Source organism: Nelusetta ayraudi, unplaced genomic scaffold, assembly GCF_046127955.1.
Source record: "Nelusetta ayraudi isolate G7.1 ecotype Tasmania unplaced genomic scaffold, CSIRO-AGI_Nayr_v1 ptg000042l, whole genome shotgun sequence".
Classification (NCBI taxonomy): Eukaryota; Metazoa; Chordata; class Actinopteri; order Tetraodontiformes; family Monacanthidae; genus Nelusetta; species Nelusetta ayraudi.
Window position 1 is genome coordinate 6530630 of NW_027466092.1, and position 24396 is coordinate 6555025.

Consider the following 24396-nt stretch of genomic DNA (forward strand, 5'->3'; position numbering starts at 1 on the left):
CACTGTGTGCTGCTGCAAACCGGCATTTAAGTTAACTAACCTGGCAAGACAAATCCCCCTGGCCTGATCTCGTCCGTTTGGTGAAGTGCCCACAGAAAGCATTTTTAGAAAGGCCAGACAAGATTTTAAACTTTCTACAAACCTTCCGTCTGCTGCATTCAAACGGACCAATCAGATTTTTGCTGATAGCTGTTTGACTGAGCGCGATGGCCACTTTAGTCCGGAGCAACTGTGCGCTCGTGTGCCCTGCCTCGCTAGACTCTTGCAGCAAGAATGCTGGCAGTAGGAGTAGAGCCCAAATTGAGAAAAACCTTGACTTGTCTGAATCTGAAAGTGCCCACCGCCTCTGATAAAATACTGCAATCTCTTCAACAGCTTCTCGGCTCCCTGCGTTTCTTCTTTTGTCATCTTCTCGCACCTCTCAGGGCAGCTGCTTTCTAGTTTTGTCACAGTTGATTGGAGGGCAAGACCGCCTGGGTGGACGCAAACACTTTCTCACCGGCGGTCGGAAGGACGGGTGAGCCGTCGTCCCTTCAGGACCGAAATCTCTGTAATCCAGCTGCGGCGCAGGGCTATTAAGGATGAAAGGTTCCGTTTTTGTTATTCATTCTCAGGATGCTCCTCGTGTCGGCGCGCCACTGACCTCGGGCGCCTTTGACAGGACCGCGCGGTCGCAAACACGGAGCTCTGCGTTATGGACATATAGCAAGGGTCTTGCTCACTGTTAGCTGTCATCTTGCTTCTTGCCTGTATCCTCAAAGTGGACGAGGTATCCAGGTCTGGGTGCGCAGGCCACTGCAGCTCGCAGGCAGCTCAGGAGGGGTGAGAGCGTGGAAGACGCTGCGATTTAAAATGTAACCACTTGATGTTTTTTTTTTTTCTTCAAAACGTCCAACTATTACACGCTTAACCTTTAAACGGAGAAGTGTTCCGACAGCCTGCTAATGTTGCATCTGACCAGTCGGCATGTGCACGGATCTAAGACGTATTGCTGGAATGCATAGGGGCTGAGCCAGTTCCCTTTTAATGTTCGTTTAGCTCAAACAGACCCAACTATTGGGTCAGGAGTGAATGTCGCTGCGAGCACTAGTCTTTTTGATTTGATAGGATGAGAGATGTTAAAAAAATGTGTCCGCCATCATGGGCACTAGTTTACTTTAATAGCTGCGCTGCTGCGTCTCACTAATGGAAGTCGGTTCCCACTAATGGTACTTTTTTTTTTCCCTGCCATGTGTTGCCGTCAGCCACTCGTGCTGCTGCAGCAATTACCAAGACAAGGGGCTGGACCGGCGACTCATAAGTTATCTCCGTTGTTATTGATGAGGACCCGAGCAATAGGATGACTCAAGCTGTCGCCTGTCTGTTTGTTCGCGTGCTAATTGTTTTCAGGCCAGCGAGCCGGTCCAGCGTTCCAATCTCAGGTGCAGAGCGACGGAGGGATCGTCAGCTGACAACTATGAAAGAGAGGAAGGGGGGGACGGGGGGGGACACCACCGCAACATCTGCCCATGATGCTAATCCGACTGAGTCATCTGCAAACACTGCAAGAATAGCCCAGTGATAGCACGTCTTTAAACTAAGGCGTGACCAGTAACTCATAAGGATGTCGTGGGCCATGATTTCACAGACAATTTGATATAGAAAATGCCTTAATTAGACACACACAGTGCTGATTTCTTTTCTTAAATTATTATATTCCCTAAGACAGCTGGGATAGGCTCCAGCAGACCCCTGTGACCCAGAATAGGAATAAGCGGGTATAGAAGATGAATGAATTAATGAATTATTATATTTGGCTGACGAGCTATCAGGCAATGTAATTTTACTGAATGGTGATGCAGTTTTTGCTGCTGCAGCTCCTTAAATCAATTGTTATAGGCCATGGTAAGAAAAGTAAGTAGTAATGTAGTAAAGAAAAGTAAAGTGATAGTCAATGTATTTTTTTGGTGAAAATGATGTCTAATAATTAGGCCAACTCAGTTATTATTTTCAGGTCTAATGCCTCTGCTGCCTCACTCTTTTCTCAAAGTTTAAGGCAGCATTGCTGGACTGAGACATATCCAACTGCTTACCTTAGAAAAGTGAGAAAACAGCAAGTAATTGCATTTGGATCCAGAATAGACGCTGGAGTTTTCACTGACTTACAGTGCCCGGTTTAACAGTTGCAAAAGTATTTCCAATTAAAAGCACTGTATGTTGCTGCTGCTTGAAATCCCTCAATTCAAATCTGAGATTCACTCTTGCTATTGCAAAAGTGAATCTCAGAACCTAAGCAGAGTGGGATTGTGTTTGCGGATAATCGGCCACGGACGAGGATGGAATTCACTCTGAGAAATGCCAATCACGATGTGTTCTGACAGTTCTGGAATAATAATGCTGCACTGACTGTTGGCTGACCAGCTGAGTAATTGAGACTTGCGGCTGCCGTCCCAGTACATGACTCAAATGCAAGAATGCTTAGTCAGATTTTTTATAATCCTTACATTTCCATTATTTTCAGTTCTTATCTAAATCTGACGCCTGAGTCATTTAGCTCAAAAGCAAACCCAATTAGAGGACAATAAACAGTAGAACGTGCTTGAACAATATAACCCAAGCCAATAAAATCACTCCGTCCACACCCAGCAGAAGAAAACCTATCTGGGGAAATGAGGGCCATCATGATCCCATTGCTCCGCTGCAGAGGCCTGATGGTGCAGTTCATTTCTCTCCCAGAGACTTCGACCCTGGGGAGGTTTTGGAGAGCCCATGTCTTGATTCATGCCCGGCAGCGGTGCAATTGAAGCTTTAAGAGTAACTGGGGGTATACAATACAGTATAATCCTTAATAAATGGTGCTCTTTAGGTCTATTCATAGCCTGTCCCGAGTGGGGGAAATGATGACGGATCGGTTTTCTTTGCCGAGCCTCATTTCTTATCCAAATGAAATCCCAGGAAGTCCATTCATCCCACTTCGGAGATAATGAAGTGGTTAAGCTGTTGGTTTTATGCGGACATCAGGAGCTTCACCTCTGTACTCGCCGTGTCCTCTGCCTCCGTCGCCCTGGATGGCATCGCTACATCATCATTGTTGTCTTATCTCTTCATGCGAAGAGTCTTTGTGTCTCTGGGGAAAAGTTGATTGTGCTCTCCTGCTATTCAACACTTGAATGAAAAAGCACAATTAAAGATGCACAACCTGTTATCGTCCGTGGCTTTTGCTCCCATCATTTGTCTATTGGCCGCATTTTCACTGCTCACCGCTTTAAGGGTCTGGCCAAGCTTACATTTTACAAGTGCTTGTTTTTGGATGTTTAAATCTGCATTCAGTACATACAGCCAAAATACCTGAGAAAAGCAGGAAATCGCTTTAATATATATATTTTTTACTATATGCTATTTAGCATATTTTTTTAACTAAGGAATGTGGTTCTGAATCATAAAGTCGCTGTTTTAATACGTTTGATACTGTTATGTAGTTCCATAAGGTTCACACATTTTCTTTCTGTGAATGCAGATAGAAATATGAATATGAATTGACATTGATAAGGGACCTGTATGTGCTTCATTTATATGCATCCAGTTGTCTGACGCAACACAAGGTCACGAGTTGGTTAAATATTAAAATGTGAAACGTTTTTCAACTGGAGCTTCTACGCACGGGCGTGGTGACCATGGGAACAGGAGAATAAAACATCCACAACATACATAGCTTTTAAAAAAATGTGAATGTGGGGTCACTTCAGTCAAGAGGAATTGCAGATATCACAGAAGAAAGAGTGGCAGTGTTTCAGGAGTTCCACGCTCTTTGTGTCTTTTCGACGCAGTTTAATTTTAAGAGCGCCTTGCTCTGGGACTGCCAGCACAGAAGCTGTTTACATGATGAGAATCATCGTCATGAAATGCAAATAGTCCTTGTTGTCTCACAGATCAAAGTTTCTGGCATAGACATATACACATATTTTAAAGCTACGCTGTCATTAAAAAGAAATCTGTTGATGCAATCCCACTGATCTGCAGCTATGCATGTAAATGCATCTTTATTTTTACCATTGCATTGCAGCAGCCTGCTCATCAGATTAGGCTAATCACTCTTGACTTAATTGTCCGTAGGTGACTGTGTGTGTGTGCGTGTGTGTGGCCCTGTGATGATGAACTGGCGATTTGTCCAAGGTGTGACCCGCCTTCACCCTTCCACCTTGTAACCCCGAATGAAGAGTAAGCAGCAATAGCACAGCCTGATGAACTCAGCGGCGTCTCTAGCCACCTGAAAGCCAGAGGTTGAAACACTCTCACATTCTGACGGAAAAACTACCTGTTTCACGCTGAGGTGTGGAGGCAGGAAACCTTGGCAACGTTTCAATTAAGCCGCTCTCACGTTCTTTTCAAGACAGTTTGCGGCGTGTGATGATCATATGGTTGTGTAAATGAGCCCTCAAGGGACCCAGTGTGAATTCCGGCATCGGCTCGCAGGTTCCTGCGCCTTCATTTGCTTTGACCCTTTTCCTTCCATTTATCCCAGTCTGGGTCACCAGCTTAGTGTCCTTAGCAAGGAAGCTAAGACCCAGTCTACCAAAGGAACCTTCAGGCCCCCAAAATAAGCTCCACAGGGAGACACCCAGAATCCCGAGAAGGTGGTCACCTCAGCTGGCACCTCTTGACATGGAGGAGCAGTGGCTCTACCCTGAGCTCCCGACAGAGCTTCTCACCCTATCTCTCGGCGAGAGCCCGGCCTCGCAGGTCCTCGGAGGTTCCTTTCACTCAAAGACTCAAAGACCTGAGATGAAGTCAGGAAAAGTAGCCCCCTTTTTGTCATTCTTCCATGCTCATTCAGTCACTTGCAGTGCCACTGCTTTGTCACAAAGTTAAGTTTTAGATTAGACGTGCAGTGAGAATTCTTATCTTGTCTGTCAAATTAATGTTTTCTAGTCTTCTGTCCATGAGTGTATTACAAATTTGGCCTTGGTTCACTATTCATTTTACTTAAAATAGTAAAAGCTCATATGGTGCACACTCATGTCTGACGAAAACTCTTTTTCACGTTTTGTTTTGATAGCCTTTGGTTGCAAACTTTGTCGTTGTTGCCTCTTGCACTCTGTGGCTGCTGTCACTGCGGTAGCCCTGCCGCTGTGCTAGTGGTTGTCAGGTCCTTCAGGTGCTGCGACAGGTTCTAGTTGTGTTCTCAGCGTCTGTGGCATAACCTCTTATAATACCTCTTATTTCATTTCATATAAGATTTTCCTCTGCAGGAGGTTTTTATCTGAATGTGGAATCTGACCAACCAATAGCTGCTGTCAGTTTTTTTTTTTTTTTAATCTTTCAATTCTATTCCTGAATCAACAGTGGTGTTTTCTGCTTGTCCTGATTTAATAATTGTGTTGACAGATGGTTCCCATCTCCAATAAGTCCTCTTTACTTCATCCTGATTCAGTCGTGGTGTATTCTGTTTATGGTTTTTCTGTTCTCCTGTCTGACCAGGAACTGGCAGTGTATACAGAGCAGCACTCACACTGTTGTTGCTATGGACTGTTGCTATGAACCAAGAAAACATCAAGGTACCGATCATCTAATGCCATTAGCGTAATATAACTACACTGACCCTCAGGGTCAAAGTAGTTATGATAGATTCCACCTCTATCTAACCTGCGTGTGCTCAAGGCAGATGGTTCGTAACTCTCGTTTTGCTGCAAGTGAAACAATTTTTAACAGAGGGAACTTTTACGCCCATTTTAAAAAAAGCCAACGATGATTAAACCGAAGGATAAAACTATTAAGCTTTGGGTGGTTGGAGGTACATATTAAGTAAGACAGAGCTGTTATTATAAAGTGTGTATGCCTCTATTTAAAATAATAGGGCGAATCAGACTAAACTATTTGATAATTAGATGTTCTGTCCCTGAATCTGGTTACACCTCGCAGCAACTTTCTTTGAAATAGTTGAGGCTTGATTGGAAGCTGGTCGGGGGGGGGACCCTGCGAAATGCAATGATACACACAGATGGAAAAAGCACATTTCTAAGGCGCAATTACATTTGGCAATTCAATGTGTGTGTCCGTCTTTTCCCTTTGTGTCTCACATCCTCTCCTGCACATTTATTTTTATGCTATTATCTGCTCAGCTCTCTTGGTGCTTCTTGGTCTACCTTTAAGCCATTACATCGTCCTGTCAAAGTGATGTGACGCATGTTACAAGCACGCTCACGCATGAAAAGACACATTTGCACAGAGCTTCTTTGGCACGAATGGACTGTTGTCGTCTATATACAACGTAAACACATACAGTCGCGACGAGTCACAGGCAAGGAAACATTGTCCTTACAATAATTTAATACCGTACATGTTCACACAATATGCCAGCGATTACGCACCTGCTGTTATTGTGCACAAACAACAGTAACCTACTTATGTGTGCAGCTGCACAAATTCAGACACAAGTTTGCAAATTTTAAAGGGAAAATTTTCGGCATCTGGCAATTGGCAATAACACCTGGCAACTGTCAAAGGCTGTCTGTGGACTTTTCCAATTTACCACTCAGAAGGCCATCCGCCGCACTGATGGGTAAATGTTTAGCACCAAAGTGGTTTGTGTTACAAAGATTTACTGTTATGTTCCTCAATTTAGTGTGACTAGCAGTTGTCGCCTCTTTGGCTGAAGCGGAGGACGAGGGACAATTTAGAGAGTGAATATGCTTTATTTTGTGTGAAAGAATTATTTGAAGCAGACAAGTGCACCTTGGAAGCCCAGATGGTGATTTTATTACAAGCCATGTTTAGCAACATGGTTTAATTCTAAGGGGGGGGGGGGGGAAGCACATTAAGGTGTTTGTTCGCTTTTTTTTCTTGCTTTGTTTTAAAACAAAAGTTTTCTTTTCCTGCCTCAAAGATGATAAATGAAAAACACAGGTTGAATGATTGTTACAATCATGTCATAACTATTGACTTAACAGACAGATTGCATAATCTTCAACCACACCCAACACAAAGACTTGTAGGAGAAGACTAGTTTAGTAAATGTCATCGTCATCATTATCTTGATGTAACATGAATGTGTAGTATTTTTTTTTTTAACCGATCCAAATAGGTTTAATAGCCCCGCAATGGATGAGTGACTTGTCAAGGGTGTTGCCCTGCCTTTGCCCTGTGACAACCAGGATAGAATCCAGCAAAACACCATTCAAGTCCAAGAGAGGAGGGTAAACAAGCCTTAATCAGCAAAAGATGAAACTGAGTGGTCGGATTCCTTCTTGAGGAAATGAACGGTGGTTATTGAGGCACTCAACGCATTAACTGGAAACTACAGCAGGGATATAGAAGCTGCTGCCAGAAAGTATCTCTACATTACTGTCACTACTTTATCAGGGGTCCTCAGTTCTGGAAAACTAAACATACAGCTTTGGACAAAGCAGCACTTCTGTCGGCAGCGACTCAAAATTCTTCCCAAATGCTGTCAGGCCGACTCATCATCAGTCTGCCTTTCCCTTTCTTCAAGTGATGACCCGTGCTGCACTCCATCCTCTCCGGCTTGAGTGTCAGAACTGTAGCGGTATCCTTGGCAGCATCTTCAATTTTAAAGGTTTCTGGCTGAAGAAATAATACAGGTTGTGTATAGTCCTGGTGTAGCCATGACATGTTTGTACTGTATTAAAAAACTGTCATTCTTTTTGACGACATTGTTGTTGTTTTTTTTTTTTAAAAAAGCAATACAAGTTCGAAAGTGTTTTATATTGAAGTATTTGAGAGGTGATTCATATTAGCTTTAAGGTACAAGGAGTTTTTTATTATTAAAAGGGCAAGCCCTGTCACGTGATAGATTATGAAAGCTTATTTGAAAGGACAGAATTTTTCTAGATTTTTTTTATTGAGAGTGATTCATTACCAAATAAGCGGCAGGTAGGTACAATAAAAAGATTAAAAAAAAAGAATTTACAAAAACAAATCATTCAGCAAAAAAAAAAGGCATAAATATGCCACATTTAAATTTAGCTGTTGACTGACAATGTCAGTGACAAATGATAAAGTCTTTTACTCCTGGACAATATTGAAGCTGACTGTCAACTGTGACATAATGTGACCTATTATGATATTGTTATTTTAAAACTATAAAAATAACGTTTTGGTCTGAATTTTTGACGGCCTTAATTTCAAAACCAATTTACAAGACGCTGATTTAATTCACACCGATGAGTCAGACAACAAAGTTCTGCTGTTTGCTACGCCGTATGCTGTCTGCTGTCTGCTGTGCAGAATCTTTCCCACTGTTCCTAAACAGGATTTTGGTTCTCCAGTCCTAATTGCAAGATGCTTCAGCTGTTTGTTTTTTTGACAGCTGTTATCTAGAATCCTGAACCAATCTGTTGTGTTTCACAGAGGCTTTCTACCTCAGAAGTACAGATGCAATATAATATCTGTCCTTGAAATTCTTACGTTTGAGCCTCAATTTGTGATGTTCTATTGATTTGTTTCAGATTGTTGATGTCAAAGCTACTTCAGTGTAAATAGAATTTTATTTTCTATATCCTCCTTTCTTTTTTACAAAAGGTGGAGTTAAGCATCATAAACCTCCTTGGGGACGAGTAGATTGTTTAAAAAAACCACTGAATTGTGTGCCAAAAGCCTGCAGGAGTTGACTTTTCATTGTTGTGATTCTGCCATCAGGACTATTCTACTGGGTGATTTGTCATCTTAATGCCGTCATAGTCGGGATTATTAGCAAAGGACACGGTGGTGAGACGATGTTCTGTCTAAACAATGATAGTAGCTGGCGGGCTGGCTGCGGTTTGTTCAATCGGGATGGACAAAGAATATTGACTGAAACAAGTGGATTAAGATGTAACATTAATTGTGAGTACAATATGATTTACAGTCTTTGGTGTTGAAACCCTGGAGAGGAAGAAGATAATCAAGAGGAAAAATCTAGAAGTAAGTAAATCTTCATACCCGAAGGAGATTATCCACCTCCCTGGAGTCTCAACACTGTTGGTGGTAATTAATCAGCTGACCTTCATATTGATAATCCAAATAATAAAAAATAATTTGTTTGAATGGTTAATATCTTGAACTGATGTTCATCCTCTAATGTTAGACCTTGAACCAGGTGGTGAAAAGCTAGCACCTGGACGAGGAAAAAAGAACCCTCAGAGAGAACCACAGAAGGGGGATCCCTCTCTCTAGGACAGCTAGATGTTGCACAAACTGCAATTAAACAATCATCAGCATAGCATAAGAAACTGATGCTAATGCATGGTCCATGCATACCATGAAAGCCAGAGTCAATGTTAGTCCATGACTTTGGAAGCGTGAGTGCTTACAGTCTAGCATTGGAATGAAGAGTCCCAGAACTGTAGGCCGGATGGGGAACCAGATGTTAGTGACGAGGCTCCATCCTTGCATTCGATTCGGAGAAGAGGGTTTGGGCGCGGGTTGAGTAGTCGTGCAGGTGCTCTGGTTCTGGTCGACACTACGTGACCGAGAGAGAGATATCGCTTCTTAAATTTGACAGCTGACTGGATGACATCAAAGTGTGGCTGGTGATGATAGGATGAAGAGCCGAGAGGCGTGAAGGTACAGAACTGATGATGAGCTCTGATGATATGCTTAACGTTATAGCCTTCTAGCTCCTCTGTTGAAGATGTCTTTTGATTGTATGTATTCTGCTCTGCCACCCTGTCTGGGAGTCTCCATGCACATGACTTCAACGCCCCTCTCACTTCCTGAGAGTTGGAAATGCCCCAATGATCTTGCTGAAGCACTGCCAGCACTGCGCTGTGAAAGTAGCCCCTCGTGCACTGTAAGCGATGATGTGCAGAGAAATTAAAGATAGGCGCCGTCTTATGTCACTGCCTAATTCATGTCACAACGACCATTTTCTAGACACTCGACAAGATGTTAAACCCTCACAGCATTTAATGACCTTGGTTTAAGAGGCCGCAGTTAAAATGTTTATCTCGATTTGCTGTTTGAAGAATAAAATTTCCTGTGCACTCTCTCTTCTTTGGGTTTCTTTCTTCATCGTCTTAAGTACTTTGTACTTGAAAAAATATGCAAATTATTAGAAATCTTCAGACACTTATTTGTACATAATTTTATTAATCATGCGCAGCAGAATTTTGGGTAGAGTGGTTAGCTCTGTCGCCTCTCAGCAAGAACGTTGGGGGTTCAATCCCGGACCTGGGGCCTCTCTGTGTGGAGTTTGCATGTTCTCGCACTGTCTGTGTGGGTTCGCTCCAGATTCTCTGGCTTCCCTCCACAGTCTAAAACAGGCATGTGAGGTGAATTATAAACTGTGTGTGTGTGTGAGTGTGTGTGTATGTGTGTGTGTGTGTGTGTGTGTGTGTGTGTGTGTGTGTGTGTGTGTGTGTGTGGCTGACTGTGTTTGTCTTTCTGTGTGGCCCTGTGATGAACTGACGACTTGTCCAATGTGCAACTCTGCCTTCACCTCATGACAGCTGAAATAGGCTTCAGCAGACGACCCTGACTGAAGGAGAAAGCACATAGAGAAGATGGATGGATGGATGGATGGAGGGATGGATGGAAGATTAACAAGTGGGACGTATGAACGTTAAAACAAATGCACCTCCCCCTACTGGCTCAGGCTGGTAGCTGCAAAGCGACACTAATTTACTTAACTTAAAATGATTACATTTTAATTCTTTCTGTGAAAACTAGTGTGGGTCGATACCGAGTGATGTACACTAGGTATCGTTAGATATCAGCAACAGCAAAGAAATGTAAGGAAGATTGATGGCAACAGTGGCAGCCTAAAGCAAGTCGGTATGCAATTCCAAGTAAGTCAGTTAGCAAGCAAATTAGGTTGGTCATATCTCAACGTATCATTCTTAAAAGATATGACAGATGGTTGCGAGATACAGGGCTCTTATTGGATCGAGACAGCATCTCTAATGAAGATCAACTTTTCAATAGAAGATTTTGGAACAATGTCTTAATTAACATCAGATGAAGTCAGTCTCATTTCGATAATGATCACGGTTTGACTTGCACTGATTAAAAAAAAAAAAAAAAATATGCATGCTCGGGACACAGTGTTCACCTGCCTGGAGACATTCGACCAATCACGGTTGACGGATTGCTCAAAAAAAAGAAAAGTGTCATATTGATTTATTGTCACGTTGAATGTGTGTATCGCTACACAGATGTTGCTACGCAGCGTCTTTCCCAGCTCGGCAGGTATGAAGGAAATTGCTTTCAACTCAGGGAATCACACATATGTGCACACCCTTGGATTCACACACATGCACACACTCACACACACACACACACACACACACACTTCTTCCAGTCCACAGAGAGTGCATGGCGGTAATGAGTGGATCCTGTGTGCGTGATGGAGCTGAAGAGTCTTGGGAGGCAGCGAGGTCAGCTGGATGCTGCTTCAATGCCAAGGCAGTTTAATTAGAGCGCTCTATTACGGAGCTCTATCTGCACTGGCTCCTAATGAGCACCTAGTCACTCTATGTGTCCTTAATTTGTTACACATAAACGGGACCGTGAATAATCTCAAACTCCGAAGGCTAATATAAGGCCGCTGGGATCAAGAGCGTCCAGGCAGGGACACAATTCGGATCCGGAAAGTGTTTTTTGGTGATCGTAGTAACTTGGACAGTACAACACGTGGTGCATGCGTATGTGTGTGTGTGTGTGTGTATGTGTGTGTGTGTTTTCCTGTCTTAAGTTTCCCGGACTACTGGAACACGAGACCAAAGATGATGGTTGCCGTGGAAACTGGGCAGAAATATGAGTGGATGGGAGCCTGAGGGGAACACACAGAGACGGAGGGACCCTCTCGGAAGCTGACTGATGTTACAGTCGGGCCAGACTGGTCCAAGTCCCGTCCCCCTCCTTCACCCTCCTCCTCTCTTTCTTTCACACACTTTGGCAAGAGTGCCTGTGTGTGTGTGTGTGTGTGTGTGTGTGTGTGTGTGTGTGTGTGTGTGTGTGTGTGCGCGGGCAGTGTAATCCCCCTGACAGCCAGATTGATAGGTAAGTGCAGTGTGTGTTTGTATGGCTTTATTCCGGTGGCGGACATTTGGAGGTAGCTACCTGTTCATCCATCATCCTGCTCAGCGCTCAGCCGCCTTGAGTTTGCTCCGCGGTGACAAAGACCCTGTCCCTCTCACACAATACTCACAACTGTATATCACACACCCACATTGGCAGGCACACCCGTGCTGCCAATTGTATAAAAATATTGTAAATTGAATGTAATGTAAATTTGTAAATTACTTTTTCATTTCAAATTTATTTTGAATATGCAAATCTGACAAGGCAAGCATAGTTTGTGAGCTCTCACCCCTTTCTGTAAATTCAAAGGATATATGTATGTATGTATATATGTATATATGAATGTGATTGTATGTGAATGTGCATATGTTGATGTTAACGCCACAGAAGGTATTTCCTTTCTGTGACAATAAAACTGTACAACTCCTCACTGGGAAACCACTGCTTGCCACATTCATTCACATTCATTCATTCACTATTTTACAGTCGACTGCTTATTTTTTTCATGCTGCTAAATTTGCACCATGTTTATAGCCGTGTAACTTTAAATTTTCTTTTCTTTTTTGCATGCTTCTATTATATTTGCACTATGTACAGTCTTGAGGGTTGAATGGAGCACTGTTACGAACAAAATTTCCCTCGGGATTAATTAAGTATTCTGATTCCAATTGATTCTGATTAATGGAGGTATGTATGTCTCCCATCACTATGTCAACATGAATCATATTTTTGTACTTTTTTTGAAATAATTGATATTTGAACTTAGCTACAAACACATGCAGAGCTGAGCCCTGTTCAAAAGGAGCAGCCACACACACACACACACACGCACGCACACACACACACAAACACACACACACACAGACTTGCTGTGTAAGACTTTTTTTTATCGCTTCCCTAGTTTTAGCCGCAGCTTAGCATCTTGCATCTTCACCCCTTCGCCCTCCCTCCTGCCACTGCCTGGCTCCCTTCCATTAACTCACTTCTCCTTCACGTATTTGACTTGTAAATTGAGCCAGCTATTTGTGTCATGCCCAAGAGGTGCTGCCAATTAGTCTAAACACCGTGACGCATATTACGAGTAGAGGAGGGCGGGGGGGAGGGACGAGGGCAGCGAGACGAGAGAGAGACAAACAAGACTGAAAGGGAAACTAAAAGAAAACTGGCGAAGAAGAAGAGCAGGAAGCAAACGGGGGATTTTTGTCTGGTGCAGCACCATGCTGGGACCTCCTGTTGGCAGAACAGATCTCAGATCTGTGTAACTGTCATCAGACAAAACCTCTGACAAAAGCCCACTGAGCATCTCAGCAGCGATCATATGCTCATCCTCGGAGAGCCGCCGACTGCAGGGGAGTGTCAGGCTTCACACAGCCTACGCACGCTAGCTGTCCGGGCATATGCTTTAGAGAGGCCTACTGGGTGCCATGCGCGCTCTCACAACACAAGCACTGCTATGAATGAGAAATAATGTGAGGAGGAAGCGGGCACGCAGCAGCGACTGAGACGGAGATCAGAGCAGGAGGAGGGAAGGTGGTGCTGAGAAGTGTGAAGGATGATCAAAGCCTTGTGTTTAGTTGTCACTTTTTGGCCAATGAGGAGTGAAAATGGAAGTAAACAAAAAAGCAAACAAAAAAAAGAAAGAAGAAGAAGAAGAAGAAGCACAAATTAAGGTATTTCAGAGGAAGTACTTTTTTTTTGTCCTTTTCCTTTGACTTTACAGAATCATGTTTCTGCCTGCTCTCATTGGAGTGCAATACATCTGGTGGGCGTCACAATGATGTATTCTCATCGGTAATATACATATTCCAGACCACTTGACAGCGAGTGCGGAGGCCTGCAGACATGTTGTCAAATGGGTAATTTTTCAGAGCAGAGTTTCTTTCTTTCTTTCTTTCTTTCTTCAGTTAACACTCAAGTAATAATCATTAACTGACAGAGAAGGAATGGAGCGGAGGAGGCGTCATTGCCTGCGATGTCAGACCCCAGCTGGGTTGTGGTTATATTCGAGGTCAGCTTCTTAGACCCATGTGCTAAAGAGCCCACACAGTGGAAATTCGCCTTTACCTTTATGAATAATTAGTACAAGCAGAATAATTTTCGCCTTGGGTTTCCACGGTTAAATTTGCTGCCCTTTAAGAGGGATGAGAGGGCTTTTATTCTATTGTTTGGTGTTGTGTAGAGAAATGTTTCATTTTCTGTTTTTTTTTTTTTTCAGTCTCAATGCAGACTGGGGTTTTAATATAACACATTGTGCAGTGGAAATACATGAATTTATAGCATGTGGCTGATGTGCTGGAGGAGCGTTGCATGGAACACAGTGTGTTCAGAATTGTATAGCATTGAAGACATGTTGGCATTTCCTGGGTTAACACGTGTTTGTTAAAATCAAGTTGTAAAAACAAACTTTTTTTCCCAGACAGTGAAAAAAAATCAGCTATATTCACTGTATTTGCCAATTTAATGATTGTGAATTGGCTGTGGTTGTTTTAATTTAGCCCTTGGCAACAGCTGAATGACCATCAAATGAGTCCTCAGCTCGAAAGCAAACTGAACTAATGTGAGCAGTTTATTCCTTTTCCAGTCTTCTACTAGTTTTAGCACTTTTGGATGTGTTCAAAGCTTAATGAGTTGAGTGGATTGCATTGAGCGTATACAAAGATAGACACTTCTAGAGTGGAGGTGCTAAAAATATGCATTCTATAATTTGGCGAGCAGGGGACCAACCAAAATGGTTTGCAAAAAACACTGAAAATGACAATCAGCACTGAAAGGATCACAAAAGTCATACTTTTGTTTTCTTTCATTCTGTTTTTAAATCCATAACCAGTGTCTTTCTACGTACACAGTGCGTACATATATCATCATGTCAGAGATGAAAATCTGCATAATATTCCCATTCAATGGTCTCTACATAATACCATTGCCGTTGAGTGCATCTGTTCAAGCGCATGCAAAATTTGAGCAACCAAAAAGGATACCGATTATTCATTGCACTCTTGAAACCCAGATTCAGTTACATTCTGTGAGTAAACTTGATATTGCGCTGGTATTTTTCCCAGGTCTTTCAACGCCAGCTCTGCAGCCCCGCAGCGTGTCTCAGGTTTTTTTTTTTTTTTTTTCAACTTCTGACATCTTCTACCTGGCGCCTGCGGAGCAACCCCGGTGACGGAAGACGGGAATTACCCGCCTGCTCATCTTCGGGGACTTCACACAAAAGATGCTCCTGCAGGGGCCCTCGCTGCCTCCAGCTGCATGATCACACGCACCATTAAACAACCAACAACATGCGCACAACCAACAACACGTAGACGCGCCGTGGCCCCTTTGGAGCGTTTTGGCAGAGGCGAGTAAAAGAAATCCAGTCCGGGGCCGCAACGGCATCCGCCGACGTTCACATGCGCCCGCACGTGCGCAGGCTGATCAGCTCTTAATGACGGGCGAGGCGGCTGAGGTGGTGTCACGACTGATTGCCTGTGCGAGCTGTGATGTCACGCTATTTGTGAACGGCGTGCTTTCCGCGCTGCTCTCTGCCTGCGGGGAAATCACTCTGCCGCTCGGTTTTTTCCCTTTTACTCCTTTTAATTTGACGACTGTCAGGCAGGGCTGGGATAAAACAAAGTTCCCCACAGGAGCACTCAGGGTGAGGATGTCATCGAGTTTGGGCCCGGCCCGTCCATAGTGATAGTTAGTTAGATGATTAGTTATTTTAGCACATGTTCAAATAAATAATTTCGACCATTTGAATCCAGCCGGCCTCGAAGAGCTCAGTCTAATGTAAAGCAATGAATGCTAATAAAGTTAGGATTTTTTTTGTCACAGTTTAAACTCGAGTGGTTTGGCCATTTGGGCTGGGGCCGTATATCCGCCTCTGCCATGTATTTATTGTCGACTTTCTTAAATAGTGAAGTTATTTCTTGCCAGCTGGACTCATGACATCATCTACCTATCAGCTCTGCTCAGTGTCACTGAGGTTAAACTTACATTCATTTCCCCAGAGAATGGATTGTCCTCCAAGTTCCTGAAAAGCAAATTCTCCGATTTATTTGGGACTCATCAGTTGGCAGTGTCAGTCTTGAAGTGAGTTATGTGGCTTGATACTGTGTATCTGGCTTTACGCCTTGACCGTTTTCTGCCACTTATAGGGCCAAGTTTAAAATACATGTTAAATACTGCAGCAAATGTGCAGTGAGGATGGAGGGCGGGGTGCGTGTCCTAGCTTTGTCTGAGATGTCTTAAGAGAGTGAATCCGGGGCACCATAGTTTTACAGATCACTGAGTAAATGACGAGGGTGACCATGGGGATACAGCTCACAGTTGGAGAGAAGATGGGATGATGAAATAGGGAGGAAACACAATCCAAAATGGAGTTGAGGAGTATTGTTTCTCTCCGCTTTCCTTACAGTTTCTCACCTCTGCTGCAGATTCTGAGGGAACCTTTGATTTGATGCCGTCTCTGCCTCCGTGCTGATTCAATCTCTGTGGACGGAGAGCTGCACCGACTTTCCCCTCACACTTATTTCAACTCCATTTACAGAAGATCCTTTTTGTGGTGATCGTAGTACAGTGATACACGCAACTAAAGCACACACATTTCCCGGAGTGAGATAATTAGAACTAATTACGTTCTAAATATTTGTAGCAAAACATGATTTTGACATTCAGTTTGGAGAGAGTTCAGTTAGTCATCTTGCAGACGTGAAGCTTTGCAGCAAAAAATCGTGTCCGAAGGATTTTTGTTGGAGAATATATTCTGAATATTCTAATGAACCATAAAGTGGTTGCGTGTTAGACTGTGTAATTAACCCGTATTGGTGCAAAAATGACAAGTTGTTAATTTACTCACTTTGAAGGGGTTCAGAATTTTGAACATAGGACATAATTTCCAAGTCATTTATCGGTGGACAACATTTCAGCAAATGTCATCCAGTCCTTCTCGTTTAGCAGAGTTTGCAAGCATTAAACACTTGCAAACTGCTCAACAGCAACGTTACTTATACTTGCTGTAGTCTGACTGACATTACCTCGACTGCAGACTCTTATTTAACTGCCGCTGTCATTGCCAAAGATGACGAGTACGACACAGCTTGTTACAATGCTAACCAGAGTGAAGTAAAATCCTGTCGCTATGAAGACACCAGTCCCTCTTAATGCAGTCAGATGCAAGGTTAGCTTTATTTCTGACATTATTCTATCAACACGGACATTTACTTGATAGTCTTGCGTTATCATTTATTTGCAACAGGTGTACACAGACTGGCTAAGATTGTAATGACTGGAAGGCTAACGGAATCCGTTGACTTGCGCTAGCATAGCAACAGCAAAGCTAAAGTAGAGGACTGGATGAAATTTGTTAGGAAACGTTCTCTGCCGATAAGTAGCACACACGCTTCCTTGGAAATGAGGACCAATGGCCAAATTGATTTGCCGCAGGTATTCTGTGGAGTGGCTAAGATTGTTCCCACTGGAAGGCTAACAGAAACCGTTGACTTGCGCTAGCATAGCACCAGCAAAGCTAAAGGAGAGGACTGGGTGAAATTTGAAGGAAACGTTCTCTGCCGATAAGTAGCACACACGCTTCCTTGGAAATGAGGACCAATGGCCAAAATTCTCATCAACCCCTTGAAAGGAAATTTCTTGGTGGCAGGAGACTAGGATTATTCCCAAAGAACCTAAACCATTGCTGTGAGGCCAAGGTCGGTGCAGAAAAAGCTGTTTACTTATCCTGGACTGCCGCAAAAGTGAACAGAACAACATCAAAACAAACAACAAACAGAATGTTCCGCGCGACCCTGAAGACCTTTATTTCATTTGTTGCTTTTGAGAAATGTTTTCAACTCATTACATTTCGGCAGAATGAATCAACAAGGTCAGCGTGGAGGAGGAGACGGTCACAGAGGTGAGAAAGCAAAGGACCCCGCACGGCTTCTGTTTTGTGACCTTGTTGGGCATCGTGTTAACGTGAGACACAACAAATATTCACCAGGAAAAAAATAACCGGAACAGAAGTCAGTCTGGCATCACACAAGATAAGTGGAGAAGTGAAGATAAAAAACCTTTTGACGTCATGATCATAAAAGGCCTTCTTTAAAGTGCTGACAGCATTTCTAATAGTAGAGCACGGTGCAGTGCTGAAACTGTTTTAATGATTAAATAAGTGAAGAGTTTTTTTCTTATACTGTGTGCCAGCACTGGGTACCTAAAAAGTGGCCAGTGGCTGAAAAAAAATCTTCAGTGCTTTGAATGTACTGCGTGTTTGTGTGTGTGTGTGTGTGTGTGTGTTTGGTTCATAGATGCTATTCTGCAGACCTTGGTTGTAACCTGAAGTTGTTTACAGTTTGCCATCTGTGGCCTCTCACCAATCTGTACATTCTCCTCTGACCTCTGCTACAACAAGGCTTCATCCTGCGCACAACTGCTGCCGACTGGATATTTTCTCTTTTCAAAACCATTCTCCGAAAACCACAGAAATGGTTGTGCCAGTGTGACAACCCCAGTTAATTAAAAGTTTACTAATGAAAAATACTCCAACCAGCCGGTCTGTCACCAACAACCGTGTCATGCTTAAATCAAAGAAAAAAAGTGACTCAAAGTGACTTAAATCACCTGTTCTGATTTAAGTCACCTCAGCATGTCGTCTTCACCAAGTCTAAATACCTAAATGTATTGAGTTGCTGTCACGTGATTAGCCCTCCATATTAACTACGAGCCAGTGAGTGAATACAGTATAAAAACGTAAGTGATGCCAGGTATCAGCAAAGCAAAGCAGCAGAAGGCATCTCTGCGGAAGGCTATGCGGCATTCACTGCGGGAAAAAATAACACTGAACAAAATAATGCCCCAAAACTAACATAAAGAGGAAGGCAATTTGCGGTCTGCACACTAAATGTCTCACAATGTTAATCCTCTGCAAATTCTCACTCAGAGGCACCAGCGTGGCTTCTCGCGCTGCCTTCAAATTGATTTTCAGGCGAACCATTTTCCACGCTGTGGGAAGCACTGTGATGCGGCGCTCGTCGCACAAATGCACAAACTGCGTGCTGAGCTTACGCTGTCATAAAATGGCGAACGTGAAACGTATTTATTTGTCACTGCCCCTTTAGCGTCAGGGCTGTTGCTTTTCCACACCGCTGTTTAGTGGCGTCGCCGCCGGCAGGTTGCTGTGCGTTGGGTCCATTTTGATTCATCCGCCTTCTCTTTATCTCTCCAGGCATTTGCCCAACTGGGGAGGACTTCTCTCCCTCGATGCCTCCCACATCCAAATTGGGAAAATGATGAAGAAACATACAATGAGCGTCAACGGTATGGTCTATCTTTGATGTCTGTCTGGAATTTCCCCTTTTAATTAGGATTAAGATTTTCCTTGGGGATTAACGTCTAATTGCGAAACCCAAGTTCAATAAACGTACATGCCACTGCTTATTCAGTCCCAATGACAGGAAAACTGACATCTCTAAATATACAAGCCGAGTGCGCGTGTGTGTTAATCTGACTGAATTTTAGTTCAGGTGCCTTTCGCGGTTGTGCGTCGGCTTGGAAAAACAATTCTTCTCTCTCTGCGTTGACTTGGCCTGTCCAAGTGTGTCCACTGTGATGCTGTGGCAGAGACACTGGCGGGTCGATTTCCCTCATTGCAGTTACAGCATTGGCTTTGACGTTGACCTTTTGAGCCAGCCAAAGATTTTCTGCCAATCTGCTTTGACGGAATTTTCCACTAATGAATTTCATACCTTTTCATGCCGGTGGAATTCTGAGATCATTGAGCATGATGCGTGTCAGAGAGGGCATCTTCATTTCGGCACTATGAGCTCTTTGTTTCGCTGATGCTGGTCGCCTAGTTGGATAGAAAAATAAATAAAGAAAAAAAAACAAAGAAATTATCTCGAGCGCCCTTGACGTGAAAAGCATTTGGAAAAGCAGATGCTATTTCCTCACTGCCAGAAGTGATCAGACCAGAATAAAATGTATTTATCGCACCACCTCTGCAGCGTAATCAGGAGAAACACACGGGGGTCGCTCGGTTTCGTGGTGGCTGATTTATTTGAGGCTGAGTCATTTCCCTGTACTTTTTTATTTTGGCTGTGTTTTTTCTGCAATATTAAAGGTCAATTCATTTTTGACCTGAAAACAGACGCACAGCCCTCAGCACCCTCGCTGGCTTGTTTATTGTCTCCCACAGTGTTTCTTCCTTTTTGAACTCACTTACTTACATTCACATTATACAATAAAAAATAAAAGCGCGTAACGTTCACTGGACAAGTATATTCACTGTGGTTATTGGGATACATTGGATCAGCTCTTTAATTGGTCTTTTATTTTTGGACATGTGGATATTTTGCTTTCTCCCACCGTGCCGTGATAGTTTCCCTCGTCTACTGTGAAACTGTCATAGCCACAGTCATTTCGAAGAGTTTTGTGCTGACTAAAGAATTTTTTTGAATGTTTTTGTCCCAGCAAAAAACAGCATAACATACAGTATGTTTTTTTTTTTTTGATTGCTTGTCAATTTTGGGATATGTTGAAATCTTGCATTCTACCACTCCATCTCATGGTAAACTACGATAAGACTGCAATTTTGGTGAGATTTGTGTAGATTCAGGTACTGGTATTTTTTTTCATTTTTTATCGTCCCAGCAAAAAAACAGCAAACAATAGAATGTTGTGCGTTTTTCAGTGTTCATACATTGAAATTTTGCTCTCACTTCATCTCATGCTAAACTATCATAGGATGGTCATTTGGGTGATTTTCGGGCTGACTAAAGTATTCTTTTAAATTTAGCTGTCCCAGAAAAAGCGCAACATGTATATTCAAGATTTTGCATTGTACCACTCCGTCACTTGCTAAACGATCATAAGACTTTCCTGTGCTTTTTCTCACAGCTACTTTGCATTGAGAGCTGGCTGCAAATAATCTTAACGCGTTTCAGACCATTTTTGCCAAGTTGCCAACTGGCAAGAGAAGAACATACTGCTCGCCTAAGCAGTCCAGACAACAGCTTGCCTCAGTGTACAAGGATGCAGGGATGCAAAGAATCTGCCTCCATTGAAAGAGCATGAACATCTGTCGCTATGACACTATTTCATGACTCTCCTCCCCTGATGTGTTCTGATGCTTTTACTTATGTAGTGTGCTTGATTTTGCACATGTGAGAAGTGCTCTCTTAAACGCTTAAAAATGAATGATGAATTAATCCATGTTTCAAATACCTTGCTGTAACAATATTAACATCAAGATATGTATAGGTAGTGATGCTAAATATCAAAAGGATTCATCTTAAGCTTATGATGCGCAGTGCCATATTGGTTAAAGGTCTTTAAAGGTCATTAGAGGATATTGTGTCAATTTCATATCTTTATTTTAATTCTGGGCTCCAGTGTAAGTGACCTTCATAATTAACAACAACTCCAACAACTGCAGAGATCTCCTGCTGTCTTTGGCTGTTGGTTTTGGTCACAGCAACAAATACTGGGCTGATGGAATTCTCAGTGGCCAAATATCACTGCCCTTCGTGGCATCACATCAGGCCAGCGTTTCCTATTTTCCGGGATCTCTTTAGAGGCAAGCTATTTTTAGAAAACGTCGGCCAAACAAATTTGGACTTGATACAAGCATGTAATTTATGAATAATTTAACTCATAACAAATAAATACATGTATTATTAATTTAACTGTGATTCTTGTATCTTGTTTTATTAATGCAATGGATAAAAGATGGTTATATAATTTTATTTTACACTCCCAATGCCGTGAAATCTGATCTTAATGGTAAAACGCTTTTGAGGGAGTGTGCGAAATCAACCATATGCACAGAGGGTCCTTCAAGCAGAATCTGCCCCGCAGCAGGAAGGCTGTGCATCAAATATTAGCGTGCTGATGTATCCATGACGCCGGCTAACCCTCCTCTCCTCTGCTCTCTGTGAAAAAGATGATGTCTTGCCATAATCCACATCTTCAACTGGGGCTTCCTTACACTTAGTTGGAGGTAAAACTTGGGAAGCACACGTGCTAATTGCATGTTAAATGCAGATTTAACCTGTACACTTATTTATTATTAGCGTGTGACCTGTTTTTTTTTTTTTTTTTAACTAATTAAAATCAGGCGTTCCATATGAAACCGAAAGTAAAGAATCGAAAATAGCGTGCGAGTCTTACAATTAGCAGAACACAGTCTTTGCCACGAAGCGAGTTATGGCTGGCTTTAATTGTGGTGATTTGTTCAGCCTGGCCCAACGCAGCATTCCAAATGTCTCAAAGTTTCAAACAAGACAAACTTGTCGTTTCAGACCTTTCTGCTCTCTCTGACAGAAGATTAACGAGGTGCGCGGCGAGATTTTCAACTCGTCTCAACCTCGTGCCATCAATCGTCTCTCTCTCTCTCTCTCTCTCACTATCAAGGTCTTTTATCTCAACATTCAACTGTCAGACAGCCTTTGATAGCGAACAAAAAAAAAAGTGTTTAATGGGTTGTGCGAGGAAGTTTGACGGTGCGTGAGTGGTTTCATGGTTAAAGGTTTGGCAGTGAGGTGCAGCCAGTAAGTTCTCTCTGTCCCTTGAACAGTGTGCTGTAGAATTGATTCTGTTAAAGTTATGCCACTGCATAGATACTTTCGTAAAAAAAAACCAAAACAAAAAAACAACAATGTCAATTATGTTATCGTTTTAATTTATGCTTTTGGAATAATTCCTTATTAATTGCTTGGAACAGTGTCAGTGGAAACTTTGTTTTGTGGAGATGTTTGAACTACATTAATTGAAAGAATCTTGATACGTAATATTTTTTAAATCAATCTGGGATTTTACTGTAGGTCTTCCATCACACAAATAATTGTGCAGCAATGTGCTCGCAGCACACTGCCTTGAATGACAGGAAACACTAAGTTAATACAAGCAACGTATTAAAATTAAATGGAATGAGGTAGAATAAGAACATTCTGACCTGGCTTCCGCATTAACATTTTCACCCATGGTATCTTGATTTGTGAATTAGAGGCCCAAAGCATTTAATGGCCTGGTCTGGTTCAGAACCCTGTGTCGACTCATGAACTTAATTCATTCTATTCGGAATTATCATTTGATACTACAGCGATCCTCCAGTTTGGTGTATGAATCAACCCTCTGGCATTAAAGCACTTACCTCAGCTGCTGCTGCCTCCAAAGGATGTCGATCTTGATTGGAGAGGTGTTGAGAAACATGATGCGAGTTGTATGATTGCTCTCTCACAAGCTGTATTTTTAAGGTGCATATTTCCTGCACACATGCATGTAAGTGATTGGCCACTTGTGATGACTTGTTTTTTCTCTCTGAGGGTCTTAAAGATTTTGGGGGCGATAAGTGATTTTCATTATTATCGGATTACAAGGCAATAAAACTATAGGTAGCCGACAGCAGTTGGCTTTTTTTTTTTGGCACTGTCATGTTGGCCTCCTCTTTCAACAAGGAAGCTACATCCATCTTTTTATACAGTTAAAGATATAAACCCTCCATGTCTGATGATTTCAGGCTTAACCGGCCACATGTGCCTGTTAGTGCATGGACATCTTCTCCTCCTTCCGCCCATCGGAACAGCTGCCACTACTATAAATACTGAGAAGCAACCGGCCTACAGTGGCCAAACTCGCGATAACTTCAGAAAACACATACAAATAATGACGAGTGAACAAACGACTTGAAAACTACACCAAAATACCTCAGTCTAAGTTTTAGTCGAAGTTAATTTGTTTCATTTTAAGTGAGTTTGCACAAAATAGTTCTGTGCGTGCATGTATTACGAAACCAGGACTAGAACCCATGCCGATGTTTCCCAGTGGCCAGCCGTGGTATTGCAAGAAAGAAAAAAATCACATGGCCCAAAAACGTATTTGTCTCACACAAAATACAAAAATAAAAAACACAAACTGTTGACAGGAGACCTCCAACCTGAAACACGGTTCTTAACAAATCTTGCTATTGTATATTTTAAGTGACAGACTAATTTAATCTTTCTAAAACATTTCTAGAGGCCAGAAAATGCCCAGAAAATACTTTGTTCCGAGTGTGACATCACAGATTCCTCCTGGCTGTGTCTCGGCTCCTTCTGATTGGCCATCTCCCTACTCGGTATCAAAGGAGTTGAATGTAGCTAACTCTCTACTGCTCTCATTGGCCAAAATATAAACACTTTTGGGACACTACTCTCGACGCCGTCAGTGATGTCAGTGTGGTCGCATTATTAAAACGTTCTGTTGGCTGGTGGTAATTCATACATACATATAAATAAATTAATTTTTTTGAGATAAATACAAATTATAGCAAGCATCTCCAAAGAAAAGCAGGGCGAGGCTCCTTTCACCTTTCTTCCACCTTTCTGCCATGGTGTAACCACGACTGCACTACATAGTAAGTAGTGAGTGATTTCAGTCTAG

At 42.6% G+C, this 24396-nt stretch overlaps 2 protein-coding genes across 2 annotated transcripts in view; both read left to right on the top strand.

The window, feature by feature from the left end:
- LOC142893398 (equilibrative nucleoside transporter 2-like) overlaps positions 1-24396 on the top strand; it is a 279352-nt gene that overhangs the window by 111317 nt on the left and 143639 nt on the right. The gene's annotated exons all lie outside the window — the stretch shown is intronic.
- The window catches only part of LOC142893397 (mitogen-activated protein kinase kinase kinase 11), a 395948-nt gene that overhangs the window by 52101 nt on the left and 319451 nt on the right, over positions 1-24396 (top strand). The gene's annotated exons all lie outside the window — the stretch shown is intronic.